We start from the raw sequence: 15,394 nt of genomic DNA, 5'->3' as shown, positions 1-15,394 counted from the left end.
CTGGTTCGGACAGGATCACATATGTTGGGATTTAGATTTTTCCAAATGAGCTTCCATGATCCGAGGTCATCCAGTAACCAAAATGTAAATAAGAAATCACCATGGGAACAAAAGTACTAAACAATTTGGATGAATCATAACTATTTCAAAAATATTTCTACTATTCAAGCTTAAGTACTTAAGTGTAGTGAAAATAAGATTCTTAAGGTTAGGCCAAGACTTATACCAAACTCCATACAATACTTAGCTTATATCATGCTACTAAAGATAGAGAAAGGAGATACACCAAACATACTAACACTATCTTGACAACTCATGAACTAAGAAAATGCTAATCATTTTGCTATCGGACAAACTAGCAGAAAAAGTAGAAGGAGGTTTGATGTTCTCAAATATGCCTCAAAACTATTTATATATATATACATATATATATATATATATATATATATATATATATATATATATATATATATATATATATATATATATATATATATATATATATATATATATATATTCAAAAGTATATGCAGAGATATGAAACTAATAAAATGCGAATAAACAAAACAAACTAATAAAATATACAGAAAGAAAAGAAAAACTTGACTCGACTCAAGTTATGCAGACACAACAACCCTCCAGACTTAGACTCTTCATCGTCCCGATGAAATCAAAATGGTCGATGAGGCTGAAGGTCAGGGAGATTTGGAAGCTCAAGATAAGTCTGAACTACCCATCTCAGGTCCCTTACCTGTTTATGATATGCGAATAACTCATCAATATTACTCTGAAAGTTCCTCAAATAGCACCTAAAATCTTCGTTCCAAACCATTCTCCTTCTATGAGCCTCCATAAATTCAAGCATTCGTGTGCATAACTCTCTCTCACTCTTAAAACACTCTTGCAAACACTTAAATCGCTCATCCTTCAAGCAAATATTTCTAGTGAATAATCCATTATTTTGTTCTAAGTCATGATGAAAAGAGTCAATGATAGGGCGAAATTCTTGGAAATTGAATTGCAAAATATCTCGACTAACCGAAGGCATATTTCTAGGAAGGCAGGTTGGAGGTGGGTTAATCTGTTGTTTTGCTAAAGTCAAATGCCAATTCTCCTTAACATGGATCGTGGTCAAAGTCGGGTTGGGCAATGTAAGGGGAAAACTATCCTTAATCACAAGACTATACCCATATTCCTCTCGGCGAATCAAATGATTGGTTAAACAAAAATTTAAATCCATTCGATGAACATCCTCAATCATTTCAAGACCACACAGATCATAACCTAGTATTACCGCAATATGAGTAAGCAATCCTCCTAAAACAATGGGGGTAGGGGAGGAAATTTTTCCTAATTTTACCAAGTGTTTCAAAAAGAAATATCCTGAATTAATAGACACATTTTCTACCATTGCCCATAAACAATACAAGTCTGAAAGTCTTACAATTCCTTGTTTACCGCCCTTTCCAAATATCGTGTTCCTTATCATCATATGGACATATCAAAAAATTAGGTTAGTGATACTACTATCATTAGAAACATGTGGATTAAAGCAAGACTGTCCACCAATTTTCTCCCATAAATTTGAATTTTCAAAGGCAGGTAGGATTATATAAGCTCCATCCATAGGCAAATCATAGCATATATTAAAATCCTCAAGACTCCATTCATAGTCATCATTAAATAAATGAAATTTTAATTTTCCTCCTCCTTGAACATTATCAACAGTGATGGAGCTTAAAATTTCCAAGACGATACGATGATAAGTTGGGTACTTCATGGCCATTATGCTAGTCCAACCTATTCTATCAAGCAACCAATCAATATCATTCCCAAACCCCAATACTTCTAAGGTTTCTCGGTCCATAAACCTAGTGCTCAAAATGGAATGTTTAGATAAAGAATGATAACGATGCAATTGTTCGTCATTAGAGAAAGTAATGCCGAAGTTGTTCGATATACCTTTGAAGCGTGCATTTTCCTTGTTTGAGACAACCAACAATTCTTTTTCTTTCCTTTGATGAGAGCTCCCTTCGACAAAGTTCAACATCACGGATGACGAGAAAGGTAGATTTGAGTGAGATGAACATGGGGAAGGGGTGGTAGCACCTTGGGGAGTTAGAGGAAGAAAGGAAAAGAAAGGAGGTATGAGGAAGGGGGTGAAGGTGGCGGCATGAGTGTGCAAGGCTCCGCACACCTGTGACCTAATAAGGAGGGATTTTGGGATGGGCCATGTAGGGTTGCACGCCCTCCTCTTAGTGATTCTGCATGACCGTGCCAATTCGCACAACCCCCTCTCTTCTCCCCTCAGTCAAAGTCGCACGGCCGTGCCGTTTGGCACGGCCCATGCCTTCTTTCTCTCTGCCTTGATCGCACGGTCGTGCCAATTGGCACGGCCCGTGTCTCCTTCTCCACTGGTGGTCTTGCACGGTTGTGCCTATTAGCTCGACCCATGCCTTTCTTTTCTCTGCACAGGCCACACGGTCATGCAAGGTTGCACGACCAATGGCTTTTGTCCCTATGTCGACTTCGTACGGTCGTGTGGGGGCACACGACCGACTCCCTTAAGTATACGGTGACTCACCTTTTGCTGTTTTGGCTCTTCTGACGCCTCCACACCCATGAAACGCTCACAACCAGCTCATGGAGGCTACGCACATCCAAAAAATGAATACCCAAAAATAAAAAATTAATAACAATACTCGACTAAACTTACTAGAGAAATAAAATGATAAACGGAATAATGAACTAAAATGAAAAACCCTTGGGTTGGCTCCCAAGAAGAGCTTGTTTTAGGTCTTTTAGCTCGACCCCGTTTTAACTCATTCAGGTGGGCATGGATCTGAGAAGTATATCAGCATATCTTCTTCTGTCGGCACATCGTGAAGGTATTTTTTTAAACTAGCCCGTTTACTTTAAACTCTCCACGCTCCAAATGTCAACATCTCCGAACGGGTAAACCTTTTTGACTTGGATTGGTCCTGTCTATCTCGATTTTAACTTTCCAAAAAAAAGCTTCAATCTTGAATTAAACAACAACACTGAGTCCCCTTCCTGGAATTCTCTCCGCATGATGTGTTGATCATGCCATCTCTTTGTTCTCTCTTTGTAGGATTTGACATGTTCATAGGCATCCATCCTCAACTCATCAAGCTCATTTAATTGGAGTTTCCTTTTATCTCCTACAAACTTCAGGTCCATGTTAAGCTGTTTTATCGCTAGTAAGTCTTGTGTTCTAATTCTACTGGAAGATAACATGGCTTCCCGTATAGAAGTAGGAATGGAGTCATACCGATTGGAGTCTTGAAAGTAGTACGGTATGCCCATAAAGCATCATCCAATTTCAATGACCAGTCTTTGCGGGAATTAGACACTATCATTTCTAATATTGCTTTGATCTCTCGGTTGGAAATCTTAGTTTGTCCATTGGTCTGGGAATGGTAGGGTGTCGCTACTTTGTGGCTCACTCCGTATTTCCTTAGCAAATTTTTAAACTGTCTTTCAATGAAGTACGAACCCCCGTCACTAATAACTGCCCTAGGCACACCGAACCATGGAAAAATCACCTTTTTAAACAGTTTAATTACTCTTTTGGCGTCACTGGCAAGAGAAGCTATGACTTCTACCCATTTCGATACATAGTCCACTACCACTAAAATATAACTATTTTCACATGATGAAGGAAAGGGTCCCATAAAGTCTACTCCCTGTACATCAAACAGTTCCACTTCGAGGATGCAATTCAGTGGCATCTCATTTCTCCTAGTGATGTTCCCGGTCTTTTGACATTGGTCGCAGGACTGCACAAAATTTTTCGTGTCTTTAAATAGACTTGGCCAAAAAATCCTGCTTGTAAAATCTTTGTAGTTGTTTTTGACACTCCCAAATATCCGTTGTAAGATGATGAGTGACAGTGAAATAAAACATCCTTGATCTCGTCTTCCATCACACACCTTCGGTAGATTGTATCTCCGCATGTCCTAAAAAGCAGTGGTTCATCCCATATGTAGTGTTTGACATCTTAGAAAAACTTCTTCTTCTGTTGCTAGGTGAATTTTGGGGGAAGTACTCCACTTGCAAGATAGTTAACAAAATCTGCATACCAAGGAACTCTCTCAGAATTTACTATCAGCAGATGCTTGTTAGGGAAAACATCATTTATGGGTGGATCAAAATCCACATCTTTCCGCCTATTTGGCCATACTTGGGATAGATGATCCGCCACAACATTTTTAACCCTTTTTTATCTCTAATTTCCAGATTAAATTCCTGAAGAAGCAAGATCCATCTAATCAAATGAGATTTGACATCTTTCTTATTAAGCAAATATCTTATGGCAGCATGATCAGAATACACTATCACTCTTGAGCCCACTAGATAGGACCTAAACTTGTTGATTGCAAACACTATGGCTAATAATTCCTTTTCAGTGGTAGAATAATTCATTTGGGCTACATCTAATTTCTTGCAAGCATAGTGGATTGCATGCAGTACTTTGTCCTAAAAGTGCAGCCACTGCAAAGTCACTAGCATCGCACATGATTTCGAATGGGAGTTCCCAGTCTGGAGCTTGAATTACAGGAGCTGAGATGAGAGCACTCTTGATTTTCTTAAAAGCCTCATTGCAATCATCATCAAAATAGAATTCAACATCTTTGATCAACAAGTTAGTTAGTGGCTTGGAAATTTTTGAAAAATCCTTAATGAAACACATGTAAAATCCAACATACCCTAGAAAGCTCCTAACCCCTTCTACGTTAAGAGGTGGTGGTAGCTTCTCAATTGTCTCTATTTTGGCTTTATCTACCTCAATTCCTCGTTCTGAAATCTTATGTCCTAAAACAATTCCCTCTTTGACCATGAAGTGGCATTTTTTCCAGTTCAGAACTAAGTTCACATCTTCACATCTCTGGAGAACTTTAGAAAGATTCAGAAGGCAGGAGTCGAAGTCATTCCCATACATTGAAAAATCGTCCATGAATACCTTCATAATTTTTTTTGTAAAATCTGAAAATATTGCCATCATACATCGCTGAAATGTAGCTGGTGCGTTGCAGAGTCCAAACGACATTCGTCAATAAGAATAGGTACCAAAAGGGCATGTGAAAGTGGTCTTTTCTTGATCTAGGGGATGTATTGGAATTTGAAAGAAGCCAGAGTATCCATCCAGATAGCAAAAATAGGAATGTTTTGCCAATCTTTCTAGCATCTCATCAATGAATGGTAAGGAAAAATGATCTTTCCTAGTCTCCTTATTTAGCTTCCTGTAATCAATACACATTCACCATCCTGTGACTGTCCTTGTTGGAATCAATTTATTGTTTTCATTTCTAACCATCGTCATTCCCCCTCTCTTGGGGACCACATGGACTGGACTTACCCACTCACTATCTAATATAGGATAAATGATTCCAACGTCAAGAAGTTTCAATACTTCTTTTTTCACAACTTCTTTCAAATTTGAATTTAATTTTATTTGATGCTCAATCAAATTTTTATATCATTCTTCGAGTAGAATTCTGTGCATGCAGATCGAAGGGTTGATCCATTTTATGTCATCAATGGTGTATCTGATTACTTTTCTGTGTGCTCTCAGCTCCTTGATCAATTTTTGTATCTCTATCTCAGTCAAATTTATATTAATTATTACTGGGAATGTGGAATATGGACCAAGGAACACATATTTAAGGTTAGACGGCAGAGGTTTTAACTCCACTTGAGGTGGTACAATCTCAAGCAAGGTTGGTTCCTGTTTTAATAATCGTATTTCCTCGTTTGCCATGACTTCTTCCAAGTCCTCATCCATAAATTTCTGAGGTAGATATCAAACATCCCTCGATTTTTTTTGTACATCCTTGCACCGTACACTGATGGATTTCTCTAATTCTTCTTGAATCTCATTTCCTGCGTGTCTTAACTTATTTTCGTCCATCAGCACTCCCATATCCTCTCCTGCTTCGATCGGGTGTAGGGATAAGTTTAGCACATCTTATCCTAACCACTCATTGAGATTTAATACCATCATATGGATTATTTCTTGTGCTTCAAAACTTTTTTTCATGAGTGCCCCCCAGGCATTGCGTCCAGAAGGCTCTTGTTCTGGAATGAAAGTCCAATGTAAAATACGTGAAGAATCAACCAACTCTCAATACCGTGATGCGAGTACTGATATAGAATTGATAAGTACCTATCCCAAGCTTGATGCAATGCTTCTTCGTCACATTGCTTGAAGTGTAGAATCTCATCCCTCAACTGAGCGGTCCTTTTTGGAGGAAAGTATCTATTTTAAAATGTCCTCTCTAATTCATCCCATGTCCTGATGCTTCTCCGTTGTAGAGTGTTGAACCAAACCTTCGCATTACTTCTGAGCCTGAATGGAAAAGCTATAAGCTGTATTGAATCAGCCGGAACCCCCTCAACTCTCAGTGTATTGCAATAACTATGGAAATCTAGGAGATGCAAGTAAGGATTCTCTGAATTTAATCCCCCAAACTGATTTTCTTGAACTTTTGAGATGAACGAAGGTTTGAGCATAAAATTCTTCACTAGAATTTCTGGAAACACAATGGGCCCTAGCTCTTTAGCGGACTTCGGGGCTCCATAATCCTTTAATTGTCTTAGCATCATGTCCTATCTGAATAGACTTGGAGTATGAAATAGACAAACATATGGGGTAGTTGAATCTCCTGCAAAGTTAGCTCTTCGCATGCAAGAACAAGATATGGAATAATTCGAGTGGAAAATTAAGCAATATAAAGTAGAGAAAAGAGTTGAAATAATATTAATTTTTTAGGCATTTTAATAGAAATGCAGAAAATAAAAAAAAACAAAAAATAAAATTACTAACCTCTGAAATGCAGAATATTAGAAAAAGGAAAGATAAAGTAAAAAAACGAAGTCTAGTATAATCTAATATGATTTTCGCTAATGTTATAGACGCAGTCCCAAACAACGATGCCAAAAACTTGTTACGATTCCGCAAGTGCACAGATTCATCATCAGTAATAAAGATTATCGATCCCACGAGGACTGGTTATAAGCACTAGCAATGGTTCACATAGGATTAGCTAAACTACCGATGGCTGTAAGTTATCTAAAGAAAAGATATTGGGAAGCGGAAACGAGAACTAGTAAAGAGAGAGTAATTAACTTGGTTTATGAAGAGTTCTAGGAGTTTGGTTTCATTGTGGTGGTGTTGATGTATCACGTTCTATCCTTTACTCATTGTCCATCGACATGCATTCACGGGAAGCTAAAGCAACCATCCTTAAACACTAAATAGAGAAAATCCCTGTGAAATCCTGTTACGGTTAACCCTTGTCACTAGGGCGCCTCAGTAGATCACAAGAACGCAACTTTAATTGGTGTAATTAAGAATAGAAATAAGGGCTTGATTTTGTCTCTTACTTCCTTGTGGAGAAGTTACCTCTCCTTTCAAGGAAGTACCATAGATGTCCGTGAACGGGTTATCCCTGTCACTAGGGCCCCTCGAGTATACGATCTAAGATGCTCTCTCTACGAGGTTAGCAATTCCTACACAATCAATTAATACGATATGGAAATCTAGCAATTGAAACAAAGCAAGCAAAATCATCCAATGAATAAAGGCATAAATATGAGTCTTACATCAAAACGAATCCATAACTACTCCCTAATCCTAGAATAAGGAATCTACTCCATAGACGTCAGAGAAAAACCCGAAGACATAATGTTATTAAACATACAATCCTCAAACAAGAAGAGAGAGAGAGAAAGTATGCTTATCCAATGACGACGAGTGATCTTCGGATCCAATCCTTTGCTTCTGGAGTTGATGTGGTGATGAAGGATCACTAGACGGAGGTCCTGAATGGCATGGAATGACACCAAGATAATTCTCCCTTTGACGGCTCGCTCCTCTGAGGAGAAGGGTTAGAACCCTTTTTATATGCTAGGGCAAGGCGCCGCGGCACGCCCGTGCAGATGTGGCACGGTTGTGCCCTTTTTTTGCTTCTAGCCGCGCTACACGACCATGCCAATTGGCATGGCCGTGTAGATCTTGAGCTCTGCTTCTGGGACACGACCATGCAGGATTGCACGACCGTGCATTGCTTGGCTGCGGTCATGAGGGGCATGACCGTGCAGGTTTGCATGGCCATGCACCGATCCATATCTGTTTGGCCGCATGACCGTGTGAGGGTTACACGGTCGTGCACTGTTCTTCCTCTGTTTGGCCACACGACCGTGCGAGGTTGCACGACCATGTTCTCTGTCTCATTCCGGTGCGTCGATAATCGCTGTTTTTACTCTGAAAGTTGTCCCTATCAACACGAAACCAAACAAAGAGCAGATTTCCAAACAAAAGAGTATTTATGATGTGTATATGATAAAAAAGATCATGCAAATAATATATACGTATAAAGCAAGTGAATGTGTGTTAAAATATGCATAAACAATTATAATATTTACGTACATCAGTGAATCATTCTAACTCTATCAAATTGTTTTATTAATGAGCATGATAATAAAATAATTTAAGTGTGACCTAAGTAGAAGTTCTCCATGCTTAGTGTGAAGAGTATCCTAAATATCTTAAGTTTTAATCTTTAAGTCTCATCAAGTAATCATCTAACTATGTTCTTTATGCTCTCAACAATAGACATTTATTTGTCACACGCATGGTTCATCCATCTCCACCTACACAAGGCCTCAAAGAAGTGCTCATAATCAAGAGAAACATAGAAGTTATTTCCCCAGTAACCTAATAATGTGCGTATATTATATACACTCTTATGCATATTTTTATGCACATCTACTTATATTCATGAGCATAATCTATGTTTATTGCATCCTATTTTATTATAATATCATATTTCTACTCCTTTTGTTCGGATATTAGCTCTTAACTTGTTTTGATTAATAAGATGTATTTTAAGAGGAAAAATGGAGTAAAAAGCCTTGAAACATGAAGTCAAAGAAAGGAGCATACTCACACGAAACATACATGAAGGAAAAGGTGTTCAAAATACCTTCAAATTGGAGATTTAATCAAGAAATATGTTGTATCCATGTTCCTTGACATGTGTATGTTCCTACGGAAGGAATTTGATGGAAAGAAGAGCTAAAATGGAGTCTAGAGCCTCCAAAGTGTCCGGGTCATATAGAACTCACACGGCCATGTGAAAACCAAGATATTCCCATGCCATGACTGTGTGGATTTCACACGGTCATGTCTAAAACAATGCATGGCTGTGTGGAATTTTATGTACTGCAGACTGAAAGTAAAATGACCTTAACTTTTTGGTCGATTGGAGTTATGGGTTGTTCTTTATATCAAAATATATATAACCTCAAGATATACAACTTTAATAAAGACTTCAACCAGAGAAAACCATATTTTGATGGTCTAAAGATGCTTCTATAAGACATAGCCATGTAGGGCCATGCAAGGGTCAAGTAATGGCCATGTGGAATTCACACGGTCGTTTAAGGGTCATGCAACAGTCAAGTCTTGACCATGTGGAACCCACTTGGTCATGTCACATTTTTAGAGAAGGAGCTAACCTTGGCCGTGTGGATCCACACGGTCGTGCCACCAGACCAGAGGCCAAGTAGACCTTAGCCATGTGGATTCACACGGTCGTGTCACGACCCAAGCAAGGCCAATGTCTAGAGCTATAAAAGGGGGTTTCTGCCTTTTTTCATGCATCTTTAGCTTGGGGTTCACCCTCATTCCTTAGAGAAGGGTTCTTCCCATTGGGGGAACCCTAGATCTTCCATCTTCACTGATCCGTCCACCTCTGGAGCAAGGGAAGACCACCAAAGATGCTATACTTCAAGAATAAGTACTCTCCTCTCTCTATTTCTATGTATTGAGTTGTAGTTAGCTGTTTTCATTGTCTTTTAGTTGTATTCTCTTGTAATGAAGTAAATCTATAAATCTAGGATGTAGGAAGTAGCTATGATATGATTGTGAATGTATGAACTATTTAGTTGGACATTTTCTTATTCTATGAAGTGTTTACGCCATGCTCTATGTCTATTGTGATTTTTATGCATTTGATGAAATGTGTGTGAGGTCAATTCTGTTGGTTAGTCCTAGGAAAACGTACCGGTTCCACTATACAAAAATTTTTTGTACAAGTGTCGAACCTTTCCTTAAATAACCTATTGTGTTCTTTAGAAGTTAAATTAGGAATCACAGACGGAACTTAACATCATTGATTCCAAATTTAACTTACCTGTTCTAAATGGTTTAGATTTGAATCGCAAGCAGAACATAACACTATTGATTCAAATCCACCTATGTTATTAATTTCATTAAATATTAATTTCCAAAATTGGCTTCCAAGACTGTATGGCGAGGCACATGGCCTTCTTGGATATGGGAGCAACCACCACCGCCTAGACAAAACCTTTGAAGGAAAGTTAATATTTAATTTCCTTAAATAACTATAGGTTTAACCAAAAAGAACAATCGAATCACAAATTCGAAAAATAAAACAAAAGAAACATAAATTTGAAACAAATCTAAAAAACTCTAGAATCATATGCCTCTTGTGTTTGGTATTTCCAAAAATAACTATACAAATAAAACTAGTATGATGCGAAAAATAATTACTAGTTATACCTTTCTTTGTAAGCAAATAACCTCTTGATCTTCTACCGTATTCCTCTTCTTATCCCGTACGTTGTGTGGGCAACGATCTACCGAGATGAGAACTACCCAAGCCCTTCTTCATCCTTCTAGGTTTCATCTACCAAAAGCTCCTCCAAAGATGAAGAGTTTTGGCCACCACGAAGCTCCAAGGGATGCTAGAAATATCGCCTCCTTTTCTCTCCTTCTTCTCCAAGCAAGATCCAGCCACCACAAGAACTCCAAGGATGAGATGAGGTTCGGCCACAAGATGGAGAAGAGAGAAAGAGGAGGGGCCGGCCACACCCAAGGAGAAAAAGAGAGGAGAAAAATAATAGAGTCGTTAGCCATGAAGGCACCTCTAACCCCTCTTTTATATTCCTTTGTCTTGGCAAATAAGGAAATTTTAAATAAAAACTTCCTTAATTCTTTTGCCATGAAAAGGAAAATTTATTTAATTAAAAACAATTTTCTCTTCTCAATTTACAATGGTCGGCCACTTTTAAAAACAAAACAAGGAGCGTTTTCATTAATTAAAACTTCCTAATTTGTCTCCGGAAATATATAAAAAGTTTCTCCAATAAATTTTAATTCCTTCATGATTGGTTAGTAAAAAGGAAATTTTATAAATTAAAATATTTATTTTAAATATGTGGATAATTTCCAAAAAGGAAAGTTATCTCTAAAAAATTAAAATCTCTTTTCAATCTACAAATAAGGAAATATATCAAATCTTTTCTTAATCTTTTGTAGAAGCTTTATAAAAGAAATATTTAATTTTTAAACTTTCTTTTAAATCATGAACATGGTTAAAAAGGAAAGTTTTCTCAAAATTAAAATCTACCTTTCAATCTACAAATAAGGAAAGATTTAAAATATTTTCTTAATCTTTTGTAGAAAGCTATAAAAGGAAAGATTTAAATTTCAAACTCTCTTTTAAAACCATGATATCCACATAAGAAATAATTTTAATAAAAATACCTTTTTAATATGATGTGGTCGGCCACCTAAGCTTGGGCTCCAAGCAATTGGCCAGCCACCTTAAGGCTCAACCTTTAGGCTTGGCCGACCCTAAGCTTGAGCTTCAAGCTTGGCTTGGCCGGCCCCTATAGGTTGGGTAAAAAGGTGGGTATTGGTGGGTATAAATCTCTATATACAAGAGGCTACGATAAGGACCGAGAGGAGGAATTGGTTTTGGTCTCCCGATGAAATTAAGCTTCCCGTGTTCGCCCCGAACACACAACTTAATTTCATCAATAATAATTCATTCCACTAAAGAACTATTATTGAACTACCTCACAAATCCCAAATTACATTTTGGGCTCCTTCTTATTATGAGTGTGTTAGTCTCCTTGTGTTTAAGATAATGAATGCCCACTAATTAAATGAGTTACTGACAACTCACTTAATTAATATCTTAGTCCAAGAGTAGTACCACTCAACCTTATCGTCATGTCGGACTAAGTCCACTTGCAGGGTTTAGCATGACAATCCTTATGAGCTCCTCTTGGGGTCATTCTCAACCTTGATTACTAGGACACAGTTTCTTCTATAATCAACAACACACACTATAAGTAATATCATTTCCCAACTTATCGGGCTTATTGATTTATCGAACTAAACTCACTCATTGATAAATTAAAGAAATAAATATCAAATATATGTGCTTGTTATTATATTAGGATTAAGAGCACACACTGTCATAATAACTGAGGTCTTTGTTCCTTTATAAAGTCAGTATAAAAAGAAACGACATCTAATGGTCCTACTCAATACACTCTAAGTGTACTAGTGTAATTATATAGTTAAGATAAACTAATACCTAATTACACTATGTGTAACGACCCGCCTTCTACTGACTAGGCTGTAAGGCCGGGAGTTACATTATGCTAAACTATTCTTGGGCTATCACTAAGAATCAAGGTGCGAAAAAGCTGAAATAATTAAAACCCTCTGCTATTTACTATAAAATCTGGAAATTATACTCAGAATACACTTCTGAAGTTGTATATATACCAAAGAAGGGAACCTAAACTTTCTATTTGATCAAAAAGCTGAAATCAGACACTTCTAGCTGAAATCAGACTCTCCAATCGATCGGCTGATCGATTGGAGTTGTCTGATCGATCCACTGATCGATTCAACTCGCTACTATGCACGGGGTCAATTCTGGATCGATCAGCTGATCGATCTAGCCTGGCCAATCGATCCGATAATCGACTCAGAGGCTCTGTGTTCGCAGAAATTAAATTCCCGATCGATCGGCTGATCAATCCATGGCCGATCGATCAGCTAATCGATTCAACAACTCTCTGTACGCGATATATTACCTCCCAATTAATCGGCTGATCGATTGGGGACCATCCAATCGATCGACTGATCGATTGGAGCTCTGATTTCTGCTGCATTTCAGAATTTCATGTACAACATGGATATATCAACTAATAAACACTAAACTCTTACTAAACAGGTCACGATTCATAACTTACTGACTAACATCAAGGTAACTAGAAGTCCAGGCATAACCTAATGCATACCTTCATGATTCATAACATTTAGACACTAAAAAGGTGTAGAAAATAAACTATAAGGAGTTCTAATCCTTTAACTTGCTGGTCTCCAAGGTCTTTATTCCAAGTTCCTTCTCATACGCATCTGGTCGCATTGAACTCTAGCCCCAGCTAATCCATCTTCCCTTTACCTTTATCTGCAGTATAAGGAAAATGAAACTATAAGCTTGGGAGCTTAGTAAGAAGCATCTACCTCACAAAAACATGCATTCGAAGAAATCATGCTTTCTTTTAAAAGATGCTATGCTGATATATATGATGAGAATCATACTAGAATACTAAAGCATGGCAATCAACTACTAAACATAGCTATTTGTTGTATCAATAAGAAGACTAAACTGATACATAATCCAAGCTGATATTAATATTAGGTTCATGCTGAAACTGTACCATATTCACATATCTGATTTGTGAGGTTTTGAAAACTATTTTCATAATAGATAAAAATACTAATCATGCTGCTGATGGGCCCAGCAACTGTACTTGCTATGTGCGCATCCCTAACTAGACCCGAGTTAGCTAGTCCTGAATCTAGTAGGGTTTACTAGGTTATCTAAACCTAGGGACGACTATGGGAGCCCAACCCAAGGACATCTGAGAGTCCAGTACAGTGCCACTGATAAAAGTAAAATACTGTTCATAACTGATTTATCTCATCTTGCTTTTACTAGGTTATCTGAACCTAGAGGTGACTATGGGAGCCCACCCATTGGACCGTAGTGCCATATAAACTAAAGCAAGGCTATGTATGCTATTTAAAATGCAACTATGGCATTTAACTGAACTATTAAAATGCCTACTGTAGTATATAACTGTACTAGGCATTTTATCGAGCACCTGGTGTGCTCTAACTCTGCATATGGCTGCACTAAGCGCATAAGAGCGAACTAAGGACATAAAAACATACGATTAACTACTTATACTGCAGGTGAGGGGTTACTTACATCCTGCGCTAAGTTTCCTTATAATCTGATCGCTAAGTTTTCGGAGAAGAAGATCTCTTCGACGATCTTCTTACGTCTACGCGTTCTTCTCGCGGAGAGGAACGTCCTCGTGCCGGAGTTGTCGCCGGAAAGTGTTCCTACGATCCTAGGGATGGAACCCTAGGTTTCCTTGGGCTTGGCGTGAATAGAGGGTGCGGGAGAGAGAGGTTCGGCGGTGAGGGTTTGAGGGAGAAAGAAGTTGCTGATAAAAATCATAACTCTCACTTAAATTCCATATTTATTTTAAGTGATTAATATGACCCAACTCAATCATAAATAAAATTTCTCCCTCTTCTTTCAGCACACCCCTGCTGGGGACCCTTGGTTACTAGAGTCACCCTATAAGTCATAGAGTCCATAGGTTGCGGGTTCAATTCCCGCTTTGGCTGTTTTACGTTTTTATTTAATTTGGTACTTCTGCTACTCTAAAAATTCTATAAAAATATTCCAAAATTCTAGAAATATCATAGAATATTCTAAAATTGATTTGAGAATTTTTGGGTGTTACACTATGACCTTCCAATGGTTTGTTCATTTCCATCTTGGTCGTGAGCTACTGTTTATAATTTATAAGGTACTGATAACATGATCCTCTGTGTGTGACTCCACACACCATGTTATCTACAATATAAATTAATTGAATAACTACATTTAACAAATAAATGTAAATATTGACCAATGTGATTCTTTTATTTTTAAATAAATGTTTATACAAAAGCGAGGCTTTTAGTATACACTCTAACAATCTCCCACTTATTCTAAAAGACTATGCTGCCATATATCTTGCCATACATCTGATTCCCAAACCTTCACCATGCCCATCAAAAGCTCTTGCCTTAAGGGCCTTAGTGAAAGGGTTTTCAAGGTTATCACTTGATGTAATCTAGGCGGCAACAACTTCTCCTCGTTATACGATTTCTTGTATTGGGTAGTACTTGCGCTCTATTGTGTTTACTTGCCTTATGGACTTATGGTTTCTTCGAGTTTGCTACTGCACCAAATTATTTTGGGCAAACCAGAAATCATATCTAAGTCTATTTTGATGTATCTGAGCCATATCGCTTTTATGGCTACCTCAGAGGCTGTCATATACTCAGCTTCTATGGTGGAGTCCGAAAAAGCACCTATGCTTATCGCTCTTCCATAGTTATGACTTCACCTCCTAAAGAAAACACAAAACTCCGAGGTTGACTTACTATTGTCCCTATCCGATTGGAAGTCAAAAT

This window comes from Zingiber officinale, chromosome 7B (genome assembly GCF_018446385.1).
Source record: "Zingiber officinale cultivar Zhangliang chromosome 7B, Zo_v1.1, whole genome shotgun sequence".
NCBI lineage: Eukaryota > Viridiplantae > Streptophyta > Magnoliopsida > Zingiberales > Zingiberaceae > Zingiber > Zingiber officinale.
The sequence above is the reverse complement of the archived record's forward strand: the minus strand, read 5'-3'. Positions refer to the sequence as shown.